This window comes from Harpia harpyja, chromosome Z (genome assembly GCF_026419915.1).
Source record: "Harpia harpyja isolate bHarHar1 chromosome Z, bHarHar1 primary haplotype, whole genome shotgun sequence".
Classification (NCBI taxonomy): domain Eukaryota; kingdom Metazoa; phylum Chordata; class Aves; order Accipitriformes; family Accipitridae; genus Harpia; species Harpia harpyja.
In genome coordinates, this window is record NC_068969.1 from 93278390 (window position 1) to 93303523 (window position 25134).

General features: G+C 39.7%; 1 protein-coding gene across 16 annotated transcripts in view; it reads right to left on the bottom strand.

Annotated features, from left to right (window-relative positions):
• Positions 1–24908, bottom strand: part of ERBIN (erbb2 interacting protein) — a 134831-nt gene extending 109923 nt beyond the window's left edge. For 3 of the 16 annotated variants that reach the window (XM_052775715.1, XM_052775721.1, XM_052775706.1), the window contains exons 1-2: positions 24217–24484; positions 1364–1477 (exon numbers count right to left, since the gene is read on the bottom strand). The gene's annotated coding sequence lies outside the window, so the exon portion shown is untranslated. Of the gene's footprint in view, positions 1–1363; positions 1478–23794; positions 24067–24216; positions 24487–24818 lie in introns of those variants that run through there. The other 13 variants (XM_052775719.1, XM_052775716.1, XM_052775711.1 and 10 more) reach the window with 12 other exon arrangements.
• Between the last annotated feature and the right edge of the window lie 226 nt (positions 24909–25134).

Genomic DNA, 25134 nt, shown 5'->3' on the forward strand with positions numbered 1-25134 from the left:
ACTTTATCCAATTCTCTGTAACCAAGTATCTACAGAAACAATAATTCTGAAGCCTTCGCACAGAATATCAAGTACTTTTAATAAATATAATTAGGATTTTCCTCTCAAAAAAATGAAGTCTGATCCTCCAAATAAATATTCTTGCCTTTCCTCTTTACTAACCTTTTTTATTAAAACCCACTCTTTTCCCACAAGCCCACTTTCAAGCAAAAGTTCTAACACTTGTACTATCTTTTCATAATGGTTCTTAATTTAAATGTCATGACACCTGCATTTCCAAGCACATCATTTCGACAATACTATTAAGCATTTAAAACAGTATTTTTATTATTAAAATATTTCCCATCTCAGAAGTCAAGTATTTTCTGTGGATAGTTACAAATGCTTGTGAGTGTATTCTACCTACATTCTTGAATCAGAGCAAGAGATGGAGAAAGCAGAGTGAAAAATGTGTTTGCTCAAAGGTCCTAATTAGGACTAAGACAGTACATCAAGATCAAACTTATCCTACTGGAGATCCTACTCTAGTATATTAAGATCAAAACATACTGTGACCTACTGAAGATTTTTGTGGTACTTCAATTAGGCACATGCTAAAAAAAATGCCACATCATTCTGGTTATATTGTCCCTATAATTCTTTACGATGAGCTATGTGTATCTGCTGTTGAATTACGGGATTAAAACTAAGTTTAAACAACAACCCCCCCCCTTCCTTCCCAGCCCCCCCAAAACATACCACTAACAATGTAACAAGCATACAGAACCAAAACAGTACATGCTTCCAACTGAAAAAAAACCCCAAAGCCAACCCCCTGAAAACAAACAAATAAAAAAACCCAATCATATTAACCTTTCTCTAGATAGGATAATAGCATTTAAGTTAGCTTACCCAGGGCAGAAGTATTTGTTTGAAACTGCTTTTACTTTTTGCATAGAGCTACCTGAATACATTACCATAAAATGGGTTACTACCTTGCATACGTTGTATAGCATTCAAAGTAAACAAATAATGCAGAAAATGATAGAAGCAGCAATGGAAGCCAAGTTGCCTACACACAAGTGCTCACACAGGGCCATATCAACATGTAAAAGTGCAGGCACCCAGACCATGTTCTGTGACTCAAGTGCGACAGACTGTGCCACTGCAGTGAATATCCCAGAAAGCAACAATTGACAGTTCTTATGCATCTTCCCTACCAGCTACTGTAATACAAATTCAGCACTTAAAACAAGTTTGTCATTCTTACATGTGAGGGTGAGAGAAGATATTATCAGTACACTGTAGAGTAACTGAAACAGTAAGTGCACCCAAAACATTTCTTTCCCTTTATCTCCTTCAACACATCTGGACAGTCACCTACCCGAATCACTCCACCACTGCCAATTCACACTATAGGAGTCTGAATCAGTTTCTGAACTTGGACCACAGAATCACCAGGATGCAGAACAGAGTTTATTAAACCATCCACATGGATCTGTGAAAAACAATTAATAAGTGTTTTCAAGATGACGGGTATAAAGGGCCTTGCACAAAAACTAAGTTTCAAATCCACACATTAACTTTGTTTTACATCAGAATTAAACACAGAAGACACAGAAGTGGTAATAGGTAACTTACCACAACTACCATTCTACAATCACTGATTTTTGTCCTCTGCCAAATCTCAAAGTATTGCAAACAGAGAAAGCAGTGTCCCAAAACGCAAAAAAAGGTAGAACTGATTATCATCTCCTCCTTCTATGCCAGCCAAAACCAAAACATATGCATTGCTAGCAAGCTTAAGTTCAAAACAGCTCCCTTTCTGTTATTTACATAAGTGGAATTTTAATGCAATTATCAGGTTAACAAAATGTAACCAAAACCAACAAGAAGTTATGTGCAGGACCTCCACTAGATGACTTCCTCTTAAAGCGCTGCTGTTCTGGTGAGTCTCAAGTACATTCTCTGAAAGAGAATCTATACCACCCACACTGTCACAAATACTCCCACAGACCTCATAGGGAAATACAACTCCTTGCAACAGATGAGGCTTTAAAAAAGCTGCAATTATTTTAATTGGACCTGCCAGCTGCCTTTAATTTAGCTTAACATGAGGTTTTATTGAAAGTCTGCAGCCACAGCCATTGGCAAGAGTGGAAACAATTGCTTACAAGTACTTGGATCTATTTCTGAGAAGCTTATTCTGCCTGGTGAGCTTTTGTGGAGTTCTGCCATATACTCTATATGTTGAGGATACAAAGTTTTATTATGTGATCCTGGCTAGTACACCGGAATAATGCAGTAAGTCTAAGATGTATATGGAACACACCCATAGCCTCATCATGATGACATTTGTTGCAGCCAGTTCAAATAAGGTGCCAAAATACAGAGGAAAGAAAGGCCGATAAATTATGGAAGAATGGTTTTGTCATCCACTTTTAGAACAGCAAATACATCCCACCAAAAAAGAAAAAAAAAATTGTGTCTAATATATCTAGGTTTCTAAGTTGATAACTGGCATCTTTCCTGAAAGAAAAAGATTCTTCAGAACATCAGATCCTGATTAGCATACTCTTTTCACAAAGTATTCAATATACAGTCACGAAACTGAGTTTCATGATCCTAAAGCTTCTAAGACAAACAGCAGTAACAAAATCATCATTAAAATAGCTGTTTCTGCCACTTCCAGAACACTCTGTGACATTTAACAAACTCTAAAACCTCCATACTAATACAATTGTTTAACATATCTCAGCTACCTTTTCCAAAACACTGCTGGTATCAGGTCCCCATGGTGCCATGGCCAGCACAGCTAGAGACTGAAGAATGCCAGGGTTGATGACTATACTGCTACTTTCCTGGCTTGCTCAGGAATAAAAATTTGGGTTGCTGTCCCTTATAGTGGTGGCTCTGGAACTTTCCTTCTGAAATTTTCCTACTGCTTTCCCACCTACAGCCAAAATTTTTGCATGACTGAAAATACTAACATAAGTAGTATTAAATCAAGTTTGTATCTGGCCAGCAACTCCCTTCATACACACTCCATTTAGGAACTGCTGCTCTATGATATAAAGACTGAAACAGCTTTCTTGGCTCTTAACTAAGAAGAGTTGAATAACTTCCCTCTCCCTTGTCTTGCAATCTTCCACAGAAGGTTAAACTTTCAATTCAATTTGAGATGTAAGTGGCATCCTCATAGATAGACAGTGGACTGTTGAACATGCTGACTCTTCCAGATTACGTTTGCAACTACTTCCATCAAGTCTTGAATTCTGCAGTACCCTCCATTAGTGGTTCAATCACCAACCCTTCCACTATATCCCAGGTAGCAAGGAAAAGAATAGAGTAACTGTAGGGCTATATAAACAATGGACAATTGCACAGATTGTTACATAGAAGTTGATTATCTAAGCATTACCTAAGGACCAGAAAAGAGGACTGAACACTCCTCCACCCTCTGTTCTCTCCCCCTACTGACAAATAAGATACTGTTACAAAAGTTCAAAAGACAGGCATCAGTTTAACTCCACCAGCAACTGCAATGTATTTCCCATGACCATTAAGGACCTTCTTGTTACTAAGAAAAAATTCAAGATTTCTTTTTTCTTTAATAAAAAATTGACTACCCTGGCATACGTGCTACAAGTGCTCAGTGTTAAGCTAGACCCCCAAAGTTAAGGGTTGGAGACGAGTAGGAAAATAAGCATTTTACACATCTTTAGATTTTTGGTCTGAAACTTCTTCCCCTAACGCAAGTTTTCCCCACAACGTAACTTAGAAATTAAGTAGAACTAAGGCTACAGTCTACTTCTAGCTTCTTCTTTATCAGATACTCCTAATTTTTAATTAAAACACATGCTGCCTAATCAACAGCAAGAACCCATTCTAACTCAAACCCTGATGGGCAGGTCACTGTATGAAAAAGCACCCATATTACATTTGAGTTATAAACTCATTTCAGAAGAGTTATGAACAACCAGGACTTTTCAGAACTAGATAGATTCATGCTGCTGAATGCACGAAATCATCCCTTGCAGACATCAATTGACAGAGAACAAGTATTTTTGTGGCTGCAAAGACAACTAGGAGAACAATCAACTTGGCTTTTACTCTACGACCACACTTGTGAAAATCATGCTGCATTTCAAAAAAAGTTGTGAATTAAAAACCAGAAGAAATTTTTTTCATTGTACTCTGTTTCTAGTCCTCTGTTACTGTTGTTCCTTTTTTTCAATAGCTCTATGACATGAAAGATCAGGGTCTGCCTAGCTATATGAAGTTTTGTTCAGCTATTGCAAAAAAGAAAGTGAAGTGCTATCAACTGCTTTCAGACTTTGAAATAACATATCCTAGAGCCTATGCTTAAATCACTAGTAATACTACATTATAATCCAAGGCCATCTATCACTTTGACTAGGCTGACTGGAGGAAGATGCCAGACAGAACATCATAATGGACGCTACTTTCATTTCATTACGTATTCCACACAAAGCCAAGAAGCATCATCACACCACTATCCTAGCAATATAGGTACAATTACTGATAGCAGTGAGCAATGGAAATGATCACTTAAAGCAGCAAAATTCATTAGAAATATTCCATTAATCAAGTTTTAACAGAGTCAAAAAGACCATTGAGATATTGACTATATTTGAGATACTCGTTAGTCAGTTCTACTGCATCAGTAGATCTATGTTTAAAACCTAGCATTTTGCTTTCATTTCCTTTTTCATCTACCATGACAAAGTAAAGAAGGATATTTAGGTTTCTTTTAAGCATAGTTTAGCTGAATCCATAGTCCAAAATGAGGGAAAAATATGAACTTATGAATTCATGAACACGGTTACTAGGAGTACACATACAAAACTGATAATTTAGCGGCTACATTAATGCAATTGGGTATGAACAGAATAAACAAAACAAATGTTCTCCACAGTTACTTTCTGAAAGCAACTGAATACTTTATGTATCTGATTTTTTTCCATTAAGTGGGACAAACAGAGGATCCATATAATTACAGACATCACACAAAAATTGGCCTATATTAAAAGAAGTTGTTTTGACATGTATTTTTTTCCACTTTTAACAAAATCAGTAAGAAGTGCTTAAACATACTCTACTACTATCCTTCAAAATGTTAATAGATAATTTAGTTATATAGAAATTCAGACTGCTGGAAGCTAGGTGATTGACAGGAAAGGGCATCAACTTGCAGGTACTTTGTGAGCTTAAGTACTTGCTGTTGAGTAGCTGGACTAGTTTTTACACAACCCAAACACAGAAATTTGACATTGGTTCCTAAATTCTTTTCCAGATGAATGACTCAAGGGGAGGAAGGGAACCCTCTTCAGCAGTGTATGTTAATCTCACTAAGATCAGTTTCACCACTGGCTATAATTTCAGCATGCAAGACTTACAGTTCACATCCAAGTACCAGGACTGACATCACCACAAAATGTACGATCCTAGCAAAGAAAGAGTCATTTCTATTCTGGATCTTAAAATTAAGGCATCTTAAAATATCCATTTTTCCCTCTTATTTCAAGATACGTAAATATATACACATATACTGAAAAAGCTGTGTCCAACATGTATTCTAATCACACAGCAGAATAAATAAATGTAAAAATATCTACACAGTTATCTTTCATGAACCTTTTCTGCCCAGTGTTTTCAGACATGACAGATGCACTGAAACTAGACTCCAGTCCCTCAAAACTCTGACTCTTCCCTAAAAGAGTCAAGACTACAGCATCAAAAAAAAAAAAAAAATTCTACTTCATGTTTTAAGTGGGAAAAATGCAGAAGAAAGGTAACTTCAAAAACAGAAAAAGTTAATGCAGTTCTTAATCCTTCAATCACTCACTTGGAGGGGGAAGAATGAATAGAAACATGAAGTTATGCCAAAAAAGATACACAAGCCCTCAGGTTCGGAGTTGATTCCAATTTACCACACTCTAGATTCTTGTTACAGATAGACTCTCACAAGTAAAGTAGACACATGAAGGAAACACGAAAAAATGTACAATTGTTTCATGATCACTTGCAAGGTCAACAGACACTTCGTTTTTTAATTCCTAATTAGACCGTGAATGCATTTTTTAAGAAAAATCCTAGTATATTTTGAATCTGGGGGGTGGGGGAAGGAAAAAATAAAAGCCTCTGTACCACATTTTATCTTATGAAACCAAGATTTGGTTTCATAAGATAAAATTTCAGTCTCGGAGCATTTAATATCATTACAGTAGTTCCTCTCAAGTATGCGGATCACCATTCAGAAACTACCTTAAGGAAAGAATTCACTGTCTCCAAGTCCTCCATAGGTGAATCCTTGCACTACATAATTTGAAAGAAAAACTAACATATAAGGTATCGTCTCAACTCGAATGTTCAAAATAATTTGGGACTTAATATATTCTTGTCACGGTTTAACCCCAGCCAGCAACTAAGCACCACGCAGCCACTCGCTCACTCCCCCCCACCCAGTGGGATGGGGGAGAGAATCGGACGGAAAAAAGTAAAACTCGTGGGTTGAGATAGGAACAGTTTAATAGAACAGAAAGAAAGAACTAATAATGATAATAATAACAATAATAAAATGACAATAATAATAATAAAAGGATTGGAATATACAAAACAAGTGATGCATAATGCAATGGCTCACCACTCGCCAACCCATGCCCAGTTAGTTCCTGAGCAGCAATCCCCCTCAGGCCACATCCCCCCAGTTAATACACTGGGCATGACGCCACATGGTATGGAATACCCCTTTGGCCAGTTTGGGTCAGCTGTCCTGGCTGTGTCCCCTCCCAACTTCTTGTGCCCCTCCAGTCTTCTTAGCAACAACTGAAAACATCAGTGTGTTATCAACATTATTCTCACATTAAATCCAAAACACACCACCATACCAGCTACTAGAAAGAAAATTAACTCTATCCCAGCTGAAGCCACAACAATTCTGCTGCACTTTGTTTCTATCCTTGCACCCTAGGAAAAGAAATTATCTTCCAGCAATCACCATTTCCTCTGACGTGCTACATGAAATACTTAATCAACCAGAAGACACGCAGGTATTTTGCAGATTAAAGAGCAGAACATACAAATAGACAACTACTGACATGAGAAATAGTTTTGAAAACATCCTTAAGCAGATAAGCTATCTATATAACCTGTTACTATTCCAGTAAGCAGGCAATGTCCAGCTAAGCTCTCTTGCAGATGTAATTGCTGCTAACACTGGTGTGACTAGAAGGAGAAAGTCCACACAACTCAAATGTTTCTCATGTAGTGCCTCTAAGAAATGCATTGCAGGAAACAATGATTTAAACTCAGATATCAAGAAACTAATTTTATTTGAGACAATAGGAACTGGAATACTTTTCCCCCCTTCTATCAGGAAGGGGACAAAAACCTCACTAGTGCTTTTCCACATTACTCTAGTCTCTTCTGAGAAGCACAGATAAGCACAGTATCAGAATCTTAAAAAGCTGGCACCAACACATGAAAAATCTGTTTCTGTTTACCTCATGCCCATCAATGCCACTTTCTCCCTGCTCTGTGGGCTTGGTTGGCCCTCCTGGGAGAGAGGAGAGAAAGATCAGAAGCTCTGTCACCTGCACTTCATGAGTGCTGGACAACCAAATGAGACTACTATACATGGCCCCACACTACAGTTACACAGCACCTTCACAACCAGGCTGCAAATCTCCCAGATTTTAGAACAATGAAGCTAAATGCCTTCCATTCTTCCATCCCCTGCCCCCTAAATTATCTTGCATTTTTGAAGGTGCTTCTACATGGCCCATCTGAGATGAAAAAGTAGAATACAGTAATGGCATCCCACACTATCAGTAACAGACATTTCTGAGTCCATCATTCTACCATTGATAATACATAACATATGAATTTGTTTACTAATCATACTGACTGCTCATCACCTGTCAATTCTCCATTCACAGTAGCCTTGATGTCTAATTTGAAAGCAGAGCATCCCACATTCAAATACTGTTGACCTACACACTTCAGTCAAGAGATCCCTCCAGACAATTAAAAATATAAAGCCAGCAGAAATCCCTAGGAACTGAAGAGACTAGGTATAAAAGTCTCAACAGCAAGTGCTCTGCAAGGTAGCTCTCAGGAGAAAAGTCATTGCTGCTTCTCCTTTTCCAACTTCAGTTCTTACCATGGTTAGCTATTTCCCACCTCTGCAGCAATTACAAACCATTTCACAGATAAGCATGAAATTTCCAGCCTACTGTCCAAAGTCTAGAAGTCAACCTGCCTATGGCAAGAAAGCAGAAAAGATAGGAGGTGGTATACTTTAAATCTGCCCCCAAAGAGACATAACTGGGTAAGTATCCCAGTTTTTAACTGCACTTCTGACTTTTATGGAAGGATTATTGAGGATCAGATCAGTGACAATTAAGAGCAAATTTCACATTTACTGTGATCAAGTGAAAGACTATTCCAAACCAGCAACTGGCACTCAAAAGGCAAGTCAATTCCCATTGTGGTTAATTCAAACTAGAGACTGCTAAAGAAAGAGTAAGCCCTGCCTTCCCCTCACACCTGCCTTTTACTAGATCTAGAGTTTGCATAACCTCACCATGAGTCCAATCAGTAACTGACCCAAAAAGCTTAAGTCTACAAGATATCAGGGGGAATTTTTTTCTAATTAGATCAGCTTGCTCATCAACTCACTGACCTTCAGTATCAAGTCTTCGCACAGGAAGCAAAGGACCAGCACAGGAAGGAAAGAGGAAGCGTACTGCCTACTGTCAGAGGAGATGCAGCAGAACTATACATTCAGTCACATGCTTTCTAAATTAAGACTCCTTTAAAGTAAAGGTGATAGCTTCATTATTACTGATATTTTTCTCGCAGTATGAAAAAGATGTATCAAAAAACATATGCAAGCATATTTTAATGCTCACAATAGCATACACCGGTAGCAAAATTCACTCACGTGGGTCACATCTTATAATTTAGTCTGCCTTGGATTTATAGTTTCGGTGGTTTTTTTACTGAAAGAATCAACCAGTGAAGACAAGAAGTTTGGGAAGGGAGCAAGGAGAAATAATTTAAAAAAGAAAAATTAACCAAGACAAGTATCTCCAGGCAACGAAGAAGTGAAGACACTCAATCAGGTCAGTAAATAGTTATGGTCCAGACAGTGACTATGTCAGCAGTTTGTGTTCTACACTCCGAGTTCAGAACTGAAAGAAATATTTACAGGATGTGGTCTTCTTAACTGCAAGACACCCATGCTCAGCAAGTGCTGCACATGTTTTTGCAACAAAAAGTCAATTACTTGCCTACAAAACAATGCTTCATATTTATAAAAGGCTTGAGGGAATAAGCCTAAAGTATACAAAACAGACCATCATCCCCAACATGGTAAGTTAAAATTTTATTTACGCTTACTTTCATTCAACCAAAGAAAAACCCCTCTTAAATTCCAAATTGACCAATACAAGGAGGTGCCTTTTGAAAAAGTGCTCATGATAAAGAGTTTCATTTGTCCAGTTGGGACTAATTGTAATATTAAGGTTAAAAAAGAATTGTAGAAAAATATTCAATGAATATCAACCTGTAATTCAAACCCTGAATACTGAACAGATTTGTAAAAAGAAAAATTGAGACTTGAAATACACAACAGTGCCACTGATCTAGATACATCTCCTGTATGAAGTCCATGTAGTAAGATAGTTTCTGTTAACTTTTAGGTGTTTGGATGTAAAGCAAGTCTAATAATTGGTATGGATGAAACCAGCATCTCTGCAGTGCACACAAGCTTCTCATCCAAATTCCTCTTCTACTGCCCCTCCTACTAATTGATTAACTAAGAGCCACCCAAATCACACACCTGAAAAACACACTTAACAGTGAATTCTGATAGGAAGAAATGGAAACAGCTTTTTTTTTTAAATTTAAAAAAAAATTCTTCCATGATGCTTTCTTCTGGTCTGCTCCCAAGTCAACATTATCAATGTCTTAGAGAGCCTAAGGAGAAGGGACACGTTCCAGGAAGAAACCATAAGAAAAGATGAAACAAAGCGTAACAGCCAATATGCTTTTTAAAGTCACATCAATTATATGTCATGGTTAATAAAATCACACAAAGTAGAAGTTGCAAAGTACCTTAAAAAAAAAAAAAAATCAAGACAACTGTTTAATGGATAGGTAATAAAAGAGATACTGGATAAATCCATGAACTTGGTTCTACAACACTATCAACAGCACAGAAAGATGTTAGCAGAAAATTTGGAATGAACTCCAAAGGGGGGGGGGGGGGGGGGGAATCTGTAGACTCCATAGCCTTACTTGTCTATTAAAACCAGAAATGGCAAAGGCTTTGATGAGAGCTTAAGTTGGTCAAACAGTGAGAAGAGACAACATATTATAACTTTTGCAGATGTACTGCAATTTGCCGCCATTTACAGGTTCTGAACAGCAAAACCCAACCTTGTGTTAAGATTAGGTTTTGTGGAACTGCATTAACACTATGATGGTAGCAAGTCCAACCTGAACGCAGATGTGTGAACTAATTCCCAAGTTTATTTGAAAATGAATTCCTGCTACTAGTGATGATGAGGACTGAACTGGGAATAAGTTTTTAGCTTGATATTTCACACTGAAAATATCAGCAAACCAGGACAGACTCTAGATAAGTAAAAGACACCATTAAGGTGAGAGGAGCAGGCGGACACCCATAGATAGTCGCTATGGTGCCCTGGAAGTACATTTCAGAAACACCAACCGACAAAAGGAAAACATAGATCTGATAGAACATTTCCTTGTGCTACTATTTCTGGTACTTCCTACAATTCAATAGCTACAGAATAGTAGCCACTGCTACCTGGGAGATGAGTAGAACCACTGGAATGAATTGTGCTTGAGCGGGTCAGGCCTCCCTTTAGCTAACGGGACCACTATTCATTTATGAAACACAAAATTTGCTGACTAGAATGAAGATAAAAACCACACTTCACAGGAGAACAAAGGCTTAGAAGGAGGAAAGCTCTTGTACATCTGAATATGTTTTCTATAGATTCTCTCATAACTATCTCAAAGGCGGCTGAGACCAGGCAAACTAACACACATCATGATCAAGGAAGACAGGTGGACTGCCAGAACAGATACAAAACCACATGAGAACCGAGCTGATGTGGACCTAGACACAAACAAGCAACTCCAGAAGTTGTTTTGGACTGTACACCTCATCTCTCAGCAGATGAGCACATACTTAGTTGGTGGTATCATTACTATGGGACAGCTAAAAATTTCAGGAAGTGGGAAGGGTAGAATTTAAAACAGAAAAAGAAACACCAGCGCGTCCTCTTTTAATCCGGGAGACAGGAACATGTCAAGCTTCCAACTCTGCTTCACAACTGAGTTCTTAATATCACAAAAAAAGCTTAGAAATGACAGTTATTATAGCCTCTGCTATAGTCAGGCTTCAGCTGAAGCTATGTTATTATTAAACATTTGATTTAAGTAAATCCATGCCTTCCACAGCTACGAAAACACTTGCTCTCACCCTCTCCTCTTTCAGGGACCTATCACTTCTTACACAGGACAGAACACCAGTAAGGACCTTACGTAAGATAATTCACTGAATTTAATTTTTAGCTGTATGTCTAATCATAGTGATGGAAGAGAAGAAGCAAATGAGAAAAACAACCTTTAGAAAGAACAAGCAAAATTGCTTTAAAGATACATACTTCATTCCTCCGGGTTTAAGAGAGCTATAAAATCAAGGTTTTCAAATTATTTCAGATAAGAAAGATCTATGCAAAATATTAGTTAGAAACTGATCAGATGGAATTACAGCTTCTAGAGAGACATGTATTTTTCTGTCAATGCAACTTCTAATATCTTTGCCATCCAACTAGGAGGAATCAAAGTGAGTACCACCTCCTTTGCAAACAAGGAAGTAATATTCAACAAAACACACTGCCCTGGGCTTGTCTCTTTATCATAATAAAATCCTGCAATATTTGGACCTATAAGTTGTAAATGTTCCCACTTCCTGTCTCAAGAATTTGCTGGAATTAAGAGTTTGGGTGGAAGCAACATCCTTCACTGCTCATTTTTATTTTCATCAACACTGGTTTTCTGCAGTATCAAGCAATTACATACAACTCTCACAGGGATGTAAAGAAACATATAAGCTACCAGCCTTAAAAAAAAAAAAAAAGAAAAGAAAAAAAAAGAGGAAAAACCCAACCTCCAAACCAAAATCAAGCAAATAAAAACCCCCAAACCCCACCAAAAATCTGTATAATGCACACAGGCCTAGATATCCAAGGAGGAAAACATAATACTGTTTTTCCTATACAGCACTCCTATTGATAGCCTCCTCGTTTCAATTTCCATCTATGGCATACGTTAATCAAAAGAAAAAATAGGGTATGGGGAAACAAACGGTAGTAAAAATGCTGAAAAAGTATAAGTCAGCAATTGGTGTTTAATACTATCCTCAATACAAGAAGTCCTTTTTAACCCCTTAATTCAGGAAAGAAACCAGATTTGAAAAACATAGCTACCACACTCCATTCCGCATGAGTGTGATATTTTTATTCATTTGACATATGTTGCTTCCTGAACGGATTCAATATATTTTGGCATTCCAGAACAAAACTGCTCTCATCGTGTTTGGCACTTCATGTACAATGCAGCCAGGAAGCCACTCCTTAGACTATGCAGCCATCTGCAGCAGATACCAAAGGTTTTTAAACAAGCAAGCTGCACTGCTGTAAATATGCAGTATTTCAATATACAAGAAAAGTTCTCATCTATTAACCAGACTCTACCTAATTGCCTGCACAAATTCAGGCAATCTGCCATACATAACAGTTCAGCACAAATGAAAACAGAAAGGGGGGCGGGAAAAAAATGAACTATTTCTTATCAGAAGATTTCTGGTTACTTCATTATTTTGCTTTCTAAATTGTGTGGTCCATATATTATGACAAAAGAGCCCCTGATGTCCTGCTTTACATGCATTCCCCCAACAAAAGCAATTGCCCCAATTCCTAGCTAAAACTAGGATGGATCAAACGACAGAGGTCACAAGAACACAGCAGGCCCAAAACAGTATAAGACTTTCAGATACAAAGCAGGCAGAGTTTAGATACATGGGAGGAGGAACCACACTCAAAACCCTCTAGCAACTAAGATGGATAGACTGCCCAGAAAAACTGCTGCACCAAATCTAGACAGGCTACACAATTCAGTCTGTGATAACAGGAACACAAATGGAAACACATTCACAGATCAGAGTTCAAAAAAGAGGAGTGCATGTGGATATGTGTATTCATTCCCCACTTTGGGACTGTTAGATTTCAAAACCACATATCCTACCAAAAAACACACATAAAGATGCATCCTGACACTTAAAACACTATGCAGTGCCCTAATTAAAGTCACTACTTAAAGAAGTAGCATATACAACTGGATTTCCATTTTACTTTAGAATACTCCCCCCTTAAAGAACACTTCTGTCTCTGTCTTGTAAGCATTACTCACTTCAACAAGCTGGTTTGTTTTTTCCTTTTACATTTGTTTAGTATAAAATGCAGTACTAAAACCAGTAAGCCTTTATTTATAATGCAGCTTTACAAAGAGTTTTGCTTTAATACACCTTTTTCACTGCTATGATAAGGAACAGCCCTATTTCTATAAAGGCCCAGAGTTTAAAAAAAAAAAACAAAAAAACCCAGACTCTTCCAGATTCTAAGCATCTTCCTCCCTCTAGTTTATACAATAATTATGACACATATTAGCTCAACATTATTCTCAGCAGGTTTAACAGTTACCACCCTGGGGCAAGTATGGGATTCCCTGATTCAAGGAATCCCTGAACTGTACCTCTTGTCTTCCTCTACATTCATTTTACAACTGATACATAAATCCTGTTCCATTCCAATTAGTTGCTCACAATTCTGATGCACAAGAATTACTCTTCTTTACATTAACTGTGGTTCTAACCACAAGATTCTCCACATTTCCCATGTGGCTAAGCACCGTTATTCTTGTCCTCTATCTATTCAGTTTTGCTCTCACAATGGTAATTTGATTTTTGTCAACTTATAATCTCTTTTCATTCCCAACACATTAATGAAACATTTAAGCTAATATTTTCATACTAAATTATTTTTCTCTTTACTTAGTGTTGTGTTCCTCTAAGCCAACAGATGATAATTAAATAGAAGAGCTGTTATGTTATTTTTATTTTACTACATCAGGCATTTTGGAGATCAGACAATCAACTATTATAACAAAATTAACAGAAGGCTATTCTTGAATGGTTTCCAAGGTATTTTTGCCTCTGTAGATAGGGAAGAATGACAGCTTACTGCTTATAATAAAAATTTTAAGAATTACTTGGAATTTAGACAATTGTATTGAAGTAGAGTTTCTCTTAAAGTGCTGTTATCTACATAGTTAATTCACTATCTAAAGTCAAAACCCAAGTTTTTCACCTGACAGGAGGTTTAAGTTGAACTAAGATTCTTCCTTCCTGTGACAGTGCAAATTATAGCCTCAAAACTGAATTGAAAGTTGATTTAGTAATAACCCAGCTTAAAGTGTTACTTAACTTCTGACATCCTGTGCTTTCTAGCAAGAGAAAAAAAGAGGTATAATACTACTTTGACAGTATTGAAGTAAGAAGTGGGACAGTGCTGTGCTGATTTGCTATTAACATGTCAGCCTCTTTCTCAGAATAGGAAAATGGAACTGAATAACACAACGTAGGAATATCGGAAAATTTCATAATTATGATTTCAAATAATTTGCATTGTCCAGTGCCTACTTCCCTTCAGACTTCTCGAAGATTAAAAACAAGTTAATACAAGTTTGGGGAAAATCAGTAACATTCTGATTTTGAGTGAAGGTTATTCCTCTGTAGATATTTCATACTCTGAAGCCAAAATTTAAAACTTTGTCAAGATTTAACACAAATGGAATGAGGGATGATCTATGGATCTAAAATGAGCAAATTTTAATTCAGTGGAAATAGGCAGGGACTCACTCCATCTGGGACAGAGAAGAGAAAGTGACCACCGTTTTAAAAGTTTTGTTTTGGTTGTTGATTCTTGATCGGCTTTTGTTGGTTCTTGATCAGCTTGTTTATGTACAGGAAGAGAAGTAAGAAAGAGGATGAGAAAAAAGTATTGATTAAAGAGGTGTTTCTCTCCCATCCCATCACAATTTCTTTTAACCTGCTCCATTGACAGCGCCATAATCTTTGCCTTAAGGCGTCACAGGCTGCTGCTGCAAAACCAATTCAGCAACACTAATGTCATGAAAGACTACAAGACATTTCAAATCTTGATAATACCTCTCTCACAGATCCCACAGATTTCCCACAGGAAAATCCCACAGAAATGTTTGCCTGCTCTACTGTCTTTCTCTAGTAAGAGCAGCATTGCAAAAGCACACAGGAATGCCGTCATCCTCAGCACTTCTGCTTTGCTTCAGTAAAGCAAGACAAAATAAGTGCTCCTTGAATAATAGAGGAGCTCACCCAGAAAAATACAAGCAGAAGAGTAAATTATTCTCATCTAAGTCTATTAAAATATATTTTAAGTCTATCTTGCTTTTCTAGTACTTGTATTGTTTGTATTTTCATTTATTGAGATGAAATCTCTGGTACTGGACCCAAAGCATTAATGTCTAGATTAAGCATAATGCAGTGGAAGAACAGGATTTTCTAATAGTCACAGAAAGCTCCCTCCCTCACAAAACATCGTTCAGAAAAAAAAGTCTCCTAAAAGAAAAGACACAAATAAGATGCACTATAGTTAAACAATAGTATAGTAAAATAGTAAAGCTCTGATAGTTTCTCCTTCCCCCATACCAACATTTCTGATCTTATCCGTCAAAATCAGAGCCAGATGGCTTGCCAAATTCAGAGTTCCAACTGATTTCCCCTTCCTGCCACATTCCCAGAAAGGATGGAAACACATAGGTTTAATCATCTTTTTCTCCTCTTTCTGCTTAGAGTTGAGTCCTTACCTTAATTGTTACCTTGTTTTTAATAGTTTCCCAACATCCATATGTGAACCAACAAAAGTGCGCTTAAAGTAAAATTCTAGGTTTGTTCCAAATACTTTTTTCTAGCATTCTACACTCAATTCCCTCTGCTCTGCCTCTAACTCCTCCCAGAAGGAGATCTACTAAAGAATTCATGAATTACTTAAAATAAATCACCCTGTGTAAGTTTACTAAAGCACAACTGAAATAAATGGTATAAAGGCTGCATAGCTATAAATCAGAAAGATGTGAACTTTTGAATTTTCTCCCTCAGTGATGAACTTTATTGCTGATGAACTTTATTGCCAACCCCACAAAAATATACAGCACCTCAGAAATTAAATGACCCACAGCTCCAGGGTTAACATAACCTATGATTATGTGGCCAGTAATAACCCAAAATGAGTATGTTCTCCTAAAAGGAGCTAACTACCAAGCTGATATTCCAGGTCACCACAGTCTAATCTGCCACAGCAAGCAAACATACCAGCAGCAGGGTATCAGTGCACATCAACAGTTGTCTGCACATTCATCTCCTCCTTCAGGTACACCTACCTCATAGGCCAAATAGAAACTAAGTAAATTCAACACCTGCATATTATACTCTGTAACATGAGCATGGAAAGTGAGTACAGAGCAATTCAGTCACTGAAAGATTTAGACTACTATGCTGCCATACTTTGCAGTTTACTTTTACTGAAAATACAGGCCTCGACCTTGTAAATACTTCTGCAGCCAAGCTTTTTTGTTTAACGACAAGCATGCATAAGCACATAGAGACTATTAAGCATAACGTTTCCATACAGGAAAAAAGCCCTGTAATTTGCGTTAGAACTATTATTTAAGAGTTCTCCGATACTCAGTTTCAAATATAAACCTCCATCCCAACCTCAAGGTTACCTGTAAGTAAAGACAGAAGACCTGCAGTAATTTGATCAAATTGCTGACAACTAGGTTGATCTTCTAAACCACCATTTCTCCTCCCAGGGACAGTAATGCCAGGATGACTAGTCACATGTGCAGAAAAAGCAGCAGTTCTCAAAAAGTTTCTTAGCAGCCTACCATAAGTCTTCCAGTCAAGCCTGGAAACACTTTCCACGATCCAAACACCTAAGATGACATCCATAGTCATTTTAGAATCGTAGAATCAGTTAGTTTGGAAAAGACCTTTAAGATCATCAAGTCCAACCGTTAACCTGACTCTACCAAGTCCACCACTAAACCACTTCCCTAAGTGCCACATCTACACATCTTTTAAATACCTCCAGGGATGGGGACTCAACCACTTCCCTGGGCAGCCCGTTCCAATGCTTGACAACCCTTCTGAAGTCAGTTTTCCTAATGTCCAATCTAAACCTCCCCTGGTGCTACTTGAGGCCATTTCCTCTCATCCTATCACTCGTTATTGGGGAGAAGAGACCAACACCCACCTCACTACAACCTCCTTTCAGGTAGCTGTAGAGAGCAATAAGGTCTCCCCTCAGCCTCCTTTTCTCCAGGCTAAACAACCCCAGTTCCCTCAGCCGCTCCTCACAGGACTTGTGCTCTAGACCCTTAACCAGCTTTGGACATGCTCCAGCACCTCAATGTCTTTCTTGTAGTGAGGGGCCCAAAACCAAACACAGTATTTGGGGTGGAGTTTCACCAGTGCTGAGTACAGGGGGACAGTCACTTCCCTGCTCCTGCTGGCCACACTATTTCTGATACAGGCCAGGATGCCGTTGGCCTTCTTGGCCACCTGGGCACACTGCCAGCTCATATTCAGCCGGCTGTTGACCAGCACCCCTAGGTCCTTTTCTGCCAGGCAGCTTTCCAGCCACTCTTCCCCAAGCCTGTAGCATTGCATGGGGTTGTGACCCAAGTGCAGGACCCAGCACTTGGCCTTGTTGAACCTCATACAATTGGCTTCAGCCCATGGATCCAGCCTGTCCAGATTCCTCTGCAGAGCACACCTACCCTCAAGCAGATCAACACTCTCACCCAACTTGGTGTTGTCTGCAAACTTACTGAGGGTGCACCTGAGCCCCTTGTCCAGATCACTGGTAAAGACATTAAACAGAACCGGCTCCAATGCTGAGCCCCGGGGACCATCACTTTTGACTGTCTGCCAACTGGATTTTGGATAACTGAACCTGTGACTGACATTCACAGGCATCTGGCATTGCATTTCAGACATTTGTTCAGATGTACTGATGTAGCTGGAAGCAACTATGCCCTCTCCTTCTTAGGAGGCTTGGAAGTTTTGGAAGGTATGTACTGAAAACCTCCAAGGACAAGGAGGGCAAGGAAGGCTGAAGAAATAATTTCTGCAACTATACTAAACTCATACACCACATTATGGTACAGAGGACTAAGGAGGAACACGGAACTTTTCTTCCAGAACTGTCTGAGAAAACAGAGCCTCCTATGCAGCTGCTATAGGAACTTCTCATGCCAACTTGAGTTGAAAACTGATGAGAAGGCTCCAAAGGCAGCAGTAAAACTCAAAGCACAGTACTTCAGACACCAAGACTATTCTTCTGCAGCTACCTTTAACACACTCACAGAACGTCAAATATTTTGAATTTAGTTATTAACATTGGAGCTTTCCCCACCAAGGAGAGTAAAGCCCTGGCCAATTCACCCAGAAAAATCACCCATTCCAAATTAATAGTTAAATTATAAGTGTTTCATTTCAAGTATTTGTAACTTTTACTAACACTTCAAACCACTTCAGAGCTGCTTCTACTCCTAAAGCTAGCCCCAGACAACTGACACAAGCAGCAGCCACTGAGCACTAGAAGCTCACAGGAAGACAACTATACCCCAACCATCTACTTCTGAAGTGCAATTTTAAGAGAACACAAAACTCAACACTCCTAAAACAAGTATTTCCTTCCTACCTGTTTGTTCCCAGAAAGGAAATTCTACTCAGACAGCTGCAGTCTCTCCCACTGAAGTATATGATAGCCCAGAACAGTCAGGCCATTCACTACTTGGACCACGTGTATGTATCTCTGTTCATTCCACCCCAGTGAACTTCATGACGGGGTCTACAAGATATGAAGCACAGCACTGTACGTATTAAACTATACAAACTTGGAGAATTCAGTGTGCTTAGAAGACTTTTGTTTGGAAAAGGAGCCCATGCACCCAGCGAATTCTGAACTGATCACTCTGAAGATACTGATCTACAGTTTCTTCCAGTTATTCTTCTCACAATGTGCATCTAAATATGGGAATCTTAAAGAATGTTTGCTTTTAGCAGTTGTTTTACTTTGCATAGATAATACAGCCTTATGCTTGCAGAATTCAATTATACAAAAGCCTGAAACAAAAGTTTGAGGAACCATAGTTCTATTTACAAAAGATGCAAAAGTATATAATATTGTATATTTAAAAATTGAGAAACTATGAAAAAAGTTGTGCATCTTGGAATCACCTTCTTTCTGGTAGCTTTGGTCTTACAGGGACAGAAGTTGTCCTTACTATCATAAGTAATTTTTAGGGTTTAGCCTGTGCCTAATCATTGGACTGATACAGAACACAGGAAGGCACAAAGCATTCCCCCACCTTCCTTAATCAACGTTCTGTACAAGACTTGTTACCTAATGTTTTCTTGGCCATTTTCATGACTATGGGCATCCCATTCATTATCTTCTGAAGTGGCTAAAGAGGGAAGGAGAATACATATTCTCTTATCTAACAAGATTGAGCCTTCAAATGCATGAAGCTCCAAAGGCTTGGCTACCTTCTGACATTATTACAACTTCCAGGACAGCCACAGCAGCCAAGATCATTCACATTGTCCTCAGACTCTGCTTAATCATCACTTTTTGTTCCTATGTATAATGATCGCTTAGTATCAAGTATCTACAAGTTAGTTCCGGATACAGAAAGAACTAATCTACTTTTCAACTTAAACTACCCTACGGAATCTAGTCACAATGCTGATGTTCTCCAACATAAGTACACTTCAGTTTGGTTTCACTAGACCAAATGAAGAGGTTTATTTAGCTTTATTTCTCAGTTATGTGAAGTCACAATGTATTTTTAAAGGTGGAAGGTGCAATTTAGCATTGAAACATCATGCTTTTGTATCACCTTCAGGGGAAGTACAGGTGAAACTAAACAGAATAATAAGCCAAATACCCATATTGAAATTTAAGCATCAGAGAAACAAGTATCTTAAAAAGAAGTGGTAACTAATGAGGGAGAGCAGCAGAAAAAGCAGAATTATCCCAAGATTAGTATATAATAAAAATACTACTAATTCCAGCATAGCAATACTCAGTTTTTCCATTTTTCTTAGGCAGAAGATGGGACTTATAAATCTCCCTAAATCAGCATCCTTACTTTGAAATCTTGACATTTATAAGGTTTTACTCACAATACATGAACATTATATTCTTAATTAGAAATTAAGGCTGTATTTCAATAAAGTAATCTTTTTACAACAAAAAATCCTTCAAAAAAACCCATACCTATCTTGTCACTGGAGCAGTCAAGTTTCTCTATGTATCACCTGTTCCCTTATAATCCTAAACTCAATAGAATTGCTTAACAATTAATTATTACTAAAGTACACCAGGCAGTGTTATTTAGGCTCACTAATTTTTACTGATATTTACTCAGCAGGAGACAAGTATGCCAGCTGTCCTGATACAGTGGGCTCTCAGCAGCACACTGCAGCTGGTCCCCAATACATGAAGAGAACTATAAGAAATGCAGAAAATACGTTTGAAGCTTTCACAAGCCCCCATCCCACCGAAAAAAGTACTTCTTGTCCAGAACTGGACCAGAGTCTGCCGTGCGAGCAGCCAAGAACCGTTCACAAGCTAACCACAACACTAACAAAAAGATATTCCCTATGCATTCAAAACATTAAGCAAAATTCTTACAAACAGTTAAACTTTTAGAAGTTGTAGAAAATGTAACCTATACTTCACAAGTGTGCATTGGACTTCACAGATGTTCCAAAGACACGAAGCTAGCCATGTAACAGGCTACCACAAACACTGCACTTTCTAAACATGTGGGGCAGTGGCAGGGAGGGAAGCAGGGAGAAGTTATCTACGGACTCTTTACTGCACAAACTGATAAACATATTACCTTCAGTGTTTCCATTCTGATGTGAAAAGTGTTGACTGATATATTGTTTTACTTACTCTCAGAGGTTGACAAGGTAAAATAGCAATGTTTCTAAACCTTCATTTCCCAGATAATTCACATTTAACTACCCATATCAACTGTCACCATCAACATTTGCATGCTCACATAGGAATACAGTCTACTATTTTCATATACATAAGAGTAGCTTTTCCATCAACTCAACTAGTTACTCATTCGGAAAACATTAGATTTGCAATTCCTCTATGTGGAGTACATGTCAGACCCTCCTTTAGCAGATCAGGTTACTCCATAGGGAGAATCTGCTGAAAAGAAGACGTATCAGCCATTTGATCTTTACGTAACATTTTCCCTAGAAGATTTTCCTTTTTGCTTGGGAGCAGGAAGGACAAAAACAAAACAAGAAAACAAAGCAGACAGCCAGTGATTCATTATACCCCTACAGGAAAGCTGAGTTGAGGAATTTGCTCCCATCCCGTTCTACTTCCAGAACCTACTGCTAACATGCTACGTATAAGGTATGTTACATATGTGCAAGCTTCTCCTTAGCTTTGATGTTCCAAGCATGGCTCTTTATGCCTGGGACTACAGACTCTGAACGAATTCCACTGAGGACAAATCATAACCATAAGCTGGTTTTCTTACACCACCAGCTTAATACACTGTGCAACTTTCAATCCATAATACTTTCTCCATGGAGCCACCTCATCAATTCTATATGAATGTGATATGCAAATGGATACCCTATAGAGCACTACATTTACACCAAACATTATCTACTGGGTGGCTTATTCATAAGACAAATCTATTCATATTTTTACTAACATGATAATCATCATAATCATACTCCATAGTACACCATATGCTGTAACTTCTAGCTCTTTGATTGCAAGCATACCTACTTAAAATTACTGATGTTTACTTGAGCTTAATTTAATTCATGAGCAAGGAACAGCCAGGTCAAAATAACGTTTCCCCAAGCCATTGACATGTACCTATGAAAGCGTTGTTTCAAGCAAGATGAGCTACCACGTGTATACTTAAACCACTTTATTCATAATATGAATATCAATGTCAGACTGATTTTTAGTTGACATGGTTGATCTCAAGAAAGAATACACTCCTTCATAACCCCTAAACTATGTTAATGACTTGAATGGCATTCTATGATATAACCATTAGCTGTAAGCAGTACTGAATTACACTTTCATCACTAAAAAGGGCCTTATCCATAGCTACCATGGTGACAAAACACTAGCGTAAAAAGTTGTGGCTCCACTACAATGATCTATTCTTCTACATGGCATTGAAAAATATCAAGTGCATCATGAGAAACACAAAAGGTCTGAAAAGAAACAAAATTGCATCCATTATGAACATAGTGGTTTACAACTAAATGTGTCATGCACTCCTACAATTCCCCACCCCCCCTCCAAGAATCTCAAGTCATTATTGGGACTGAAACACTGCTTTGGAAAGTGATCGTTCTTTGTAAAAGGATTACTCTATTTAGACTTCATTGCTTTTCTGCCAAGCATCAGCCATATAAGGCAACGAAAGTTCACTGCCATTTATTTTGTTCAGCCCTTTCTGATGCCTAAGAATGACCCTTACTACTGCCTGGAAAGATAAGTCCATAAATCACAAGCCAAATCATTTACTTGTTATCAGCCATAGAAGCCACTTTAGGTCAGTTAAATGCTAACATTTTTCCTCATGGTATATCAAACGGATGGAGATGGACTAATAACTTTTTCATCAAACACTACATTACTTGATGCTGTTAAAGAACTACATATGTAGGAGTGTTAAAAATTCTGCATAGAAATTACTTTGTTCAAGCCTCACAAATACCACCACATCTCAGACACTTGAGAGACTAAAGCACACACATCCTATCTGACCAAAGCGCTGCTTTTGAGTTTGACAAACAGGAACAAAAATTTAAATAAGCTAGCACAGAGCTATGGCTTCTAGCTCATTTTGAACAGTCACAATACAAGAAATTCCTTGCCTTCACAAAAGAACTAACCAATAATTGCCTCTTTGAGGCATGTGAAATGAATCCGTGGTGAGCAATATTGCTTTCACTATATGCAACTAGTTAGTTGGCGTAACTTAAGTTAACTTAAGCACCAGCAGTACAAAACCTTACACCAGAACTTCACATTTAGTTTCCCCTCCAACAGGTTCAAACGGGACTCCTTTCAAAAATTATAAAGCAGAAAGTGGTCATCAAAACCAAACTAGGCTACATTAACTTGGAGGCTCAACTGCACAAACTTTTAAGAAGTCAACCACTAGCTAGCTTTTTTTTTTTTTTAATGGAGGTTAAGATAAAGTTTGCAAGGATCAAAATGCAATACAGACCTCTCCTATACAGGCAGAAAAACATGCAGTCCAACTCGTCATCCTGAGGACAGAGAAGGGTCAGAGGGGAGGAAGAGAGGTGGCGGCAGCAGTCGAGGGGCAAAACTGCGACAGCATTTACAGAGGACAAGGAGAGCACATTTTTATAAGGAAATCTAACATCTGTCTTGAAGAAGACCAGCCAGACACTAACCGATATTCCAGAAAACAAGGTGAAAGATAAACAAGAAACGGCAGGCACAGGCAGCGAGCGCCAAGCCTCAACATCTTTCGATTAAATAAAAGATACTACCTCCTTTAGGACTTTCTTATTTCCTGAGAAGTTAATTATAATCGCAGGGTTAGCAATCGTCTTGGAAGGTAAGGAGATGAAGCACCAGAGTCACGGAGTCGAGCAGTTTCAGTTCAATACCTTCACCGACCGAACAAAGAAACTTCTGTGCCTGAGGAGCTTAAAAACTTTCGGTCTCCCCAGACTCTTTCCTCAGCCTCCATGAAACCAGCGACTACGTTCACAGAAACACCATTTCGGCGAGAGGGGGAGAAACACAAAGGACAGCTAAGCTACGGAAGGCGAAAACACAGAAAAATAAAGGCCAAAAACAGGATATCAAAATGAAGCGTGAACTCCTTCCTTTCTCCCCACCCCCTTCGGTAGAGGAAGGATTTTTCTGTTGCTGCTGCTGCTCCCCAAGCCTTCTCCATTTAATTTACCTTGTCCGTCGGGCGCCTAAACAAGATCCAGCAGGCAGGAGTTTCTTCCGACCCCAAGGAAATATATTAAATCCAATCGAGTTTTCTTCTCGTTAAGGGGCCAGGGAAGAGAGGAGAGGAGGGAGGAGGAGGGGAAAAAAAAAAAAAAAAAAAAGATGCAACAGCTTTCGACGAGGACGGGGGCGTTCGCGGAGCGTGCGACGTGCGTGTGCACGGGGGGAGGGCGGCGGCGGAGCTGGGCTCCTCCCGGCCCCCGCGCCAGGGTCTGCCCCGCGGGCGGCCCCGAGCCGCGCCGGCCCCGCCCGGCGCCGCGACCGCCCGGCAGAAACGACGCCCGGCGGCGAGACCGCAGCGGCCCCCGCCACCCAGACGGCCCCGGCAGCGCGGTCCAGCCCGGCCCGGCCCGCCGCCGCCCCTCGCCCGCCGGCCTGCCTCCCCGGCGCGCTGGGCGCCGCCGCTCCGCCCCCGCCTCCTCTCCCGGGGCCGCGCTGCCCGAAAGGGGCCGCCGACCGCCCTCTCCCCCCCGGCTCCCCGCACACCTCCCCGCTGCCGCCGCGCCGCCGCCAAGGGCCAGAGGGGAGAGGGATGGCCGCCTGCCTCACCTGCCCGCCCGGCGCCGCCGCCCTCTCTCCCCGCCTCCTTTCGCACACTTCCCCCTTCTCCCGCCGCTTCAGCCTCCCTCCCCCCCTCCCTCGCTCCCTCCCCCCCTCCCTCGCTCCCTCCCCCCCTCCCTCGCTCCCTCCCTCCCCCCCCGGCCTCGGCAGCGGGGGGGGCCCGCGGAGGCGACGGAGCTGTGGGGAGGGGGAATGCCCCGGGGTGGGGGTGGGGGGTAACCGGGGGAGAGACCGCCGCCCCGACCGGGGGAGGCACCACAGCGGCAACGGGGGAGAGGGGGAGGCGGAGGGGGAGGCGGAGCGG